This window comes from Aegilops tauschii, chromosome 4 (genome assembly GCF_002575655.3).
Source record: "Aegilops tauschii subsp. strangulata cultivar AL8/78 chromosome 4, Aet v6.0, whole genome shotgun sequence".
NCBI classification, from domain to species: domain Eukaryota; kingdom Viridiplantae; phylum Streptophyta; class Magnoliopsida; order Poales; family Poaceae; genus Aegilops; species Aegilops tauschii.
In genome coordinates this window covers 91,363,135-91,371,870 of record NC_053038.3, presented here as the reverse complement: position 1 = coordinate 91,371,870, position 8,736 = coordinate 91,363,135, and positions in this window count along the sequence as shown.

Genomic DNA, 8,736 nt, shown 5'->3' with positions numbered 1-8,736 from the left:
GACGACCTTCGTCCTTTCTCTCTCTTCTGTTGTGGTCAGGTCTTGAGTCTTACTCAATACTCACACCTTGTAACACAGCCAAGAACTCCTTCTTTGCTGATCTATTTTGAACTCTTTCAAAATCATGTCAAGGTGTGCGTTCTTTGAAAGTATCATCAGGCGTCTTGATCTATCTCTATAGATCTTGATGCCCAATATGTAAGCAGCTTTATCCAGGTCTTCCTTTGAAAAACTCCTTTCAAATAACCCTTTATGCTTTCCAGAAATTTTACATCATTTCGGATCAACAATATGTCATTCACATATACTTATCAGAAATGTTGTAGCGCTCCCACTCACTTTATTGTAAATACAAGTTTCTAACAAACTTTGTATAAACCCAAAAACTTTGATCACTCCATCAAAGCGTATATTCTGACTCCGAGATGCTTGCTCTAGTCCATGGAAGGATCGCTGGAGCTAGCATACCTTTTAGCATCCTTAGGATCGACAAAACCTTTCTGATTGTATCACATACAACCTTTCCTTACGAAAACTGGTAAGGAAACTTGTTTTGACATCCATCTGCCAGATTTCATAAATGCAGCTAATGCTAACATGATTCCGACGGACTTAAGCATCGCTACGGATGAGAAAATCTCATCGTAGTCAACTCCTTGAACTTGTGAAAATACTCTTTGCCACAAGTTGAGCTTCATAGACGGTAACATTACCGTCCACGTCCGTCTTCTTCTTAAAGATCCATTTATCTCAATGGCTTGCCGATCATCGGGCAAGTTCACCAAAGTCCATGCTTTGTTCTGATACATGGATCCTATCTCGGATTTCATGGCTTCTAACCATTTGTCGGAATATGGGCCCACCATCGCTTCTCCATAGCTCATAGGTTCATTGTTGTCTAGCAACATGACTTCCAAGACAGGATCACGCATTATTCTGAAGTAGTACGCATCCTCGTCGTCCTACGAGGTTTGGTAGTGACTTGATCCGAAGTTTCATGATCACTATCATAAGCTTCCACTTCAATTGGTGTAGGTGCCACAGGAACAACTTCCTGTGCCTTGCTACACACTAGTTGAAGTTATGGTTGAATAACCTCATCAAGTCTCCACCATCCTCCCACTCAATTATTTCGAGAGAAACTTTTCCTCGAGAAAGGACCCGTTTCTAGAAGCAATTACTTTTGCTTCCAGATCTGAAATAGGAGGTATACCCAACTGTTTTGGGTATTCTATGAAGATGCATTTATCCACTTTGGGTTTGAGCTTATCAGCCTGAAACTTTTTCACATAAGCATCGCAGCCCCAAACTTTTAAGAAACGACAACTTAGGTTTATCTAAACGGTGTCGTCTCAACGGAATTGCGTGGTGCCCCTTTTAAAGTGAATGCGGTTGTCTCTAATGCCTAACCCATAAACGATAGTGGTAATTCGATAAGAGACATCATGGTATGCACCATATCCAATAGGGTGCAGTTATGATGTTCGGACACACCATCATACTATGGTGTTCCAGGCGGTATTAATTGTGAAACACTTTCCACAATGTCTTAATTGTGTGCCAAACTCGTAACTCAGATATCTCTATGATCATATCATACACATTTCATCCTCTTGTCACGACGATCTTCAACTTCACTCTGAAATTACTTGAACCTTTCAATAATTCAGACTTGTGTTTCATCAAGTAAATATTCTCAGCATCTACTCAAATCATCTGTGAAGTAAGAACATATCGATATCCACTGCGTGCCTCAGCACTCATTGGACTGCACGCATCAAATGTATTACTTCCAACAAGTTGCTCTCTTGTCCCATCTTACTGAAAACGAGGCCTTTCGGTCATCTTGCCCATGTGGTATGATTTGCATGTCTCAAGTGATTCAAAATCAAGTGAGTCCAAACGATCCATCTGCATGGAGTTTCTTCATGCATATATACCAATAGACATGGTTTGCATGTCTCAATCTTTTCAAAAACGAGTGAGTCCAAAGATCCATCTACATGGAGCTTCTTCATGCGTTCTATACCAATATGACTCAAATGGTAGTGCCACAAGTATGTGGTACTATCATTACTATTTTATATCTTTTGGCACGAACATGTGTATCACTGCGATCGAGATTCATTTTAGGTGCAAGACCATTGAAGGTATTATTCAAATAAACAGAGTAACCATTATTCTCCTTAAATGAATAACCGTATTGCGATAAACATAATCCAATCATGTTTATGCTCAACGCAAACACCAAATAACAATTATTTAGGTTTAACACCAATCTCGATGGTAGACGGAGCATGCAATGCTTGATCACATCAATCCTTGGAAACACTTCCAACACATATCGGCATCTCACCTTTAGCTAGTCTCCGTTTATTCTGCAGCTTTTATTTTGAGTTACTAACACTTAGCAACCGAACCGGTATCTAATACCCTGGTGCTGCTAGGAGTACTAGTAAAGTACACATTCATATAATGTATATCCAATATACTTCTGTCGACCTTGCCTGCCTTCTCATCTACCAAGTATCTAGGGTAGTTCTGCTTCAGTGACCGTTCCCCTCATTACAGAAGCCCTTAGTCTTGGGTTTGGGTTCAACCTTGGGATTCTTCACTAGAGCAGCAAATGATTTGATGTTTCATGAAGTATCCCTTTTGCCCTTGCCCTTCTAGAAACTAGTGGTTTTACTAACCATCAACAATTGATGCTCCTTCTTGATTTCTACTTTCGCGGTGTCAAACATCGCGAGTTGCTCAAGGATCATCATGTATATCCCTGATATGTTATAGTTCATCACGAAGCTCTAATAGCTTGGTGGCAGTGACTATGGAGAACCATCACTATCTCATCTGGAAGATTAACTCCCACTCGATTCAAGCGATTGTGGTACTCAGACAATCTGAGCACATGCTCAACGATTGAGCTTTTCTCCCTTAGTCTGCAGGCTTAAGAAACTTGCCAGAGGTCTCATACCTCTTGACGTGGGCACTAGTCTGAAATCCCAATTTCAGTCTTCGGAACATCTCATATGTTCTGTGACGTTTCAAAACGTCTTTGGTGCCACAATTCTAAACCGTTAGCATTACGCACTGAACTATCACGTAGTCATCAAAACGTGTATGTCAGATGTTCCGCAACATCTACAGACGACGCTGAGGTTCAGCACACCGAGCGGTGCATTAAGGACATCAGCCTTCTGTGCAGCAATGAGGACAATCCTCAGTTTACGGACCCAGTCCGCATAATTGCTACTATCAACTTTCAACTAAATTTTCTCTAGGAACATATCTTAAACAGTAGAACTAAAGCGTAAGCTATGACATAATTTGCAAAGACCTTTTGACTATGTTCATGATAATGAAGTTCATCTGATTATTTAATGAACTCCCACTCAGATAGACATCCCTCTAGTCATCTAAGTGATACATGATCCGAGTCAAACTAGGCCGTGTCCGATCATCACGTGAGACGGAATAGTCATCATCGGTGAACATCTCCATGTTGATCGCATCTACTATACGACTCATGTTCGACCTTTCGATCTCTTGTGTTCTGAGGCCATGTCTGTACATGCTAGGCTCGTCAAGTCAACCTAAGTGTTTCGCATGTGTTCCGAGGCCATGTCTGTACATGCTAGGCTCGTCAACACCCATTGTATTCGAACGTTAGAATCTATCACACCCGATCATCACGTGGTGCTTCGAAACAACGAACCTTCGCAACGGTGCACAGTTAGGGGGAACACCTCTCTTGAAATTTTAGTGAGGGATCATCTTATTTATGCTACCGTCGTTCTAAGCAAATAAGATGTAAACATGACAAACATCACATGCAAATCATAAAGTGACATGATATGGCCAATATCATCTTGCGCCTTTTGATCTCCATCTTCGAGGCGCGGCATGATCACCTTTGTCACCGGCATGACACCATGATCTCCATCATCATGATCTCCATCATCGTGTCTTCATGAAGTTGTCTCGCCAACTATTACTTCTACTACTATAGCTAATGGTTAGCAATAAAGTAAAGTAATTACATGGCGTTTTCATTGACACGCAGGTCATACAATAAATTATGACAACTCCTATGGCTCCTGCCGGTTGTCATACTCATCGACATGCAAGTCGTGATTCCTATTACAAGAACATGATCAATCTCATACATCACATATATCATTCATCACATCCTTTTGGCCATATCACATCACATAGCATACCCTGCAAAAACAAGTTAGACGTCCTCTAATTGTTGTTGCATGTTTTACGTGGCTGCTATGGGTTTCTAGCAAGAACGTTTCTTACCTACGCAAAAACCACAACGTGATATGCCAATTTCTATTTACCCTTCATAAGGACCCTTTTCATCGAATCCGATCCGACTAAAGTGGGAGAGACAGACACCCGCTAGCCACCTTATGCAACTAGTGCATGTCAGTCGGTGGAACCTGTCTCACGTAAGAGTACGTGTAAGGTCGGTCCGGGCCGCTTCATCCCATGATGCCGCCGAATCAAGATAAGACTAGTAACGGAAAGTAAATTGACAAAATCGACGCCCACAACTACTTTGTGTTCTACTCGTGCATAGAAACTACGCATAGACCTAGCTCATGATGCCACTATTGGGGAACGTAGCAGAAATTCAAAATTTTCTACGCATCACCAAGATCAATCTATGGAGTAATCTAGCAACGAGGGGAAGGGGAGTGCATCTACATACCATTGTAGATCGCGATGCGGAAGCGTTGCAAGAACGCGGATGAAGGAGTCGTACTCGTAGCGATTCAGATCGCGGTTGATTCCGATCTAAGCACCGAAGAACAGTGCCTCCGCGTTCAACACGCGTGCAGCCCGGTGACGTCTCCCACCCCTTGATCCAGCAAGGAGAGAGGGAGAGGTTGGGGAAGACTCCGTCCAGCAGCAGCACGACGGCGTGGTGGTGATGGAGGAGCGTGTCAATCCTGCAGGGCTTCGCCAAGCACCGCGGAAGAGGAGGAGGACATGGAAGAGGGGGGGGGGCTGCGCCAGAACTTGGGTGCCGCTGCCCTCCCACCCCCCACATATATATAGGGGCAAGGGAGGGGGGGGGCCCCTCAGATCCAATCTGAGGAGGGGGCGGCAGCCAGGGGGGTTGCCTTGCCCCCCAAGGCAAGGGGGCGCCTCCCCTTAGGGTTCCCCCAAACCCCCAGGCGCATGGGCCCTGGGAGGGAAGGCGCCCAGCCTACTGAGGGGCTGGTCCCTCTCCACATACAGCCCATAGGGCCCTTCGAGGCTGGTGGCCCCTCCCGGTGGACCCCCGGAACCCTCCGGTGGTCCCGGTACATTACCGGTGACGCCCGAAACTCTTCCGATGGCCAAAACGGGACTTCCCATATATAAATCTTTACCTCCGGACCATTCCGGAACTCCTCGTGACGTCCGGGATCTCATCCGGGACTCCGAACAACATTCGGTAACCACGTATATCTATGCCCTATAACCCTAGCGTCATGGAACCTTAAGTGTGTAGACCCTACGGGTTCGGGAACCATGCAGACATGACCGAGACGTTCTCTGGTCAATAACCAACAGCAGGATCTGGATACCCATGTTGGCTCCCACATGTTCCACGATGATCTCATCGGATGAACCACGATGTCGGGGATTCAATCAATCCCGTATACAATTCCCTTTGTCTATCGGTATGTTACTTGCCCGAGATTCGATCGTCGGTATCCCGATACCTTGTTCAATCTCGTTACCGGCAAGTCTCTTTACTCGTTCCGTAACACATCATCCCGTGATCAACTCCTTGGTCACATTGTGCACATTATGATGATGTCCTACCGAGTGGGCCCAGAGATACCTCTCCGTTTACATGGAGTGACAAATCCCAGTCTCGATTCGTGCCAACCCAACAGACACTTTCGGAGATACCTGTAGTGCACCTTTATAGCCACCCAGTTACGTTGTGACGTTTGTTACACCCAAAGCATTCCTATGGTATCCGGGAGTTGCACAATCTCATGGTCTAAGGAAATGATACTTGACATTAGAAAAGCTCTTAGCAAACGAACTACACGATCTTGTGCTAGGCTTAGGATTGGATCTTGTCCATCACATCATTCTCCTAATGATGTGATCCCGTTATCAACGACATCCAATGTCCATGGTTAGGAAACCGTAACCATCTATTGATCAACGAGCTAGTCAACTAGAGGCTTACTAGGGACATGGTGTTGTCTATGTATCCACACATGTATCTGAGTTTCCTATCAATACAATTCTAGCATGGATAATAAACGATTATCATGAATAAGGAAATATAATAATAACCAATTTATTATTGCCTCTAGGGCATATTTCCAACATAAACATCACATGCAATCAAAATATGTGACATGATATGGCCATCATCATCTTGTGCCTTTGATCTCCATCTCCAAAGCACCGTCATGATCTCCATCGTCACCGGCATAACACCTTGATCTCCATCGTAGCGTCGTTGTCGTCTCGCCAACTATTGCTTCTACGACTATCGCTACCGCTTAGTGATAAAGTAAAGCAATTACATGGCGATTGCATTTCATACAATAAAGCAACAACCATATGGCTCCTGCCAGTTGCCGATAACTCTGTTACAAAACATGATCATCTCATACAATAAAATATAGCATCATGGCTTGACCATATCACATCACAACATGCCCTGCAAAAACAAGTTAGAAGTCCTCTACTTTGTTTATGCAAGTTTTACGTGGCTGCTACGGGCTTAGCAAGAACCGTTCTTACCTACGCATCAAAAACCACAACGATTTTTCGTCAAGTGTGCTGCTTTAACCTTCAACAAGGACCGGGCGTAGTCACACTCGATTCAACTAAAGCTGGAGAAACAGACACCCACTAGCCACCTGTGTGTGAAGCACGTCGGTAAAACCAGTCTCGCGTAAGCGTACACGTAATGTCGGTCTGGGCTGCTTCATCCAATAATACCGCCGAATCAAAGTATGACATGCTGGTAAGCAGTATGACTATTATCGCCCACAACTCTTTGTGTTCTACTCGTGCATATAACATCTACGCATAGACCTGGCTCGGATGCCACTGTTAGGGAACGTAGTAATTTCAAAAAAATTCCTACGATCACGCAAGATCTATATATCTAGGTGATGCATAGCAACGAGAGGGGAGAGTGTTGTCTACGTACCCTCGTAGACCGAAAGCGAAAGCGTTATGACAACGCGGTTGAAGTAGTCGTACGTCTTCACGATTCGACCGATCCTAGCACCGAAGGTACGGCACCTCCGTGATCTGCACACGTTCAGCTCGGTGACGTCCCACGAACTCTAGATCCAGCTGAGGTTGAGGGAGAGTTTCGTCAGCACGACGGCGTGATGACGGTGTTGATGAAGTTACTGACGCAGGGCTTCGCCTAAGCACTACAACGATATGACCGAGGTGGAAATCTTTGGAGGGGGCACCGCACACGGCTAAGCCAACAGTCAACTTGTGTGTTCTAGGGTGCCCCCCTGCCCCCGTATATAAAGGAGCAAGGGGGAGGCCGGCCGGCCCTCATAGGGCACGCCCCAAGTAGGATTCCTACTAGGAATCCTATTCCTAGTAGGTTTCCAACAAGGGAAGAGAGGGGGAAGGAAGGAGAGGGCATGAGTATTGTACTATAATGTGTAATAACAGCCCATAATGCAATAAATATCAATATAAAAGCATGATGCAAAATGGACGTATCAACTCCCCCAAGCTTAGACCTCGCTTACCCTAAAGCGAAAGCAGAAATCGAAAAGTATGTCCACATGTTTAGAGATAGAGGTATCGATAAAATAAAATACGGGCACGAGGGCATCATGATCATCTTTAGAACACGAACATATATTGTCATATAATTTCTTATGCTAAAGTAACAATTCATTCACAAGGTAAAGTATGAATCATAAACTTCATTGAAAACTAACAAACTATGATCTCAGTCATTGAAGCGATTGCAATTTATCATAACATTGGAAAGAGTCGATATAAGAGCTTTTTAGCAAGTCCACATACTAAACTATCATTTAATCTTTCACAATTGCTAACACTCACGCGATACTTATGGGTTTAAAGCTTCAGTCGGACACAGAGAAATATAGGGGCTTATAGTTTCGCCTCCTAACCTTTTACCTCAAGGGTAATGTCAACAATAATACTTTATGATAACCTACATCCGAGTGGATATATATACCTGGATCTCTCCAACACATAGTGCTTGCCAAAAGAAAAAGTGTAAAAAGGAAAGGTGAAGATCACCATGACTCTTGTATAAGGGTAGGAGATAAAAGTAAAAAATATAGGCCCTTCGCAGAGGGAAGCAGAGGTTGTCATGCGCTTTTATGGTTGGATGCACAAAATCTTAATGCAAAAGAACGTCACTTTACATTGCCGCTTGTGATAAAGAACTTTATTATGCAGTCTGTCGCTTTTATTTCTTCCATATCACAAGTCCGTATAAAACTTATTTTCTTCACACTAATAGATCATACATATTTAGAGAGCAATTTTTATTGCTTGCACCGATGACAACTTACTTGAAGGATCTTACTCAATCCATAGGTAGGTATGATGGACTTTCATGGCAAAACTGGTTTAAGGGATGTTTGAAAGCACAAGTAGTATCTCTACTTGGTGCAAAGAATTTGACTAGCATAAGAGGGAAAAGCAAGCTCAACATGTTGGAGGATCCATGACAATATAACTTCTATTCAG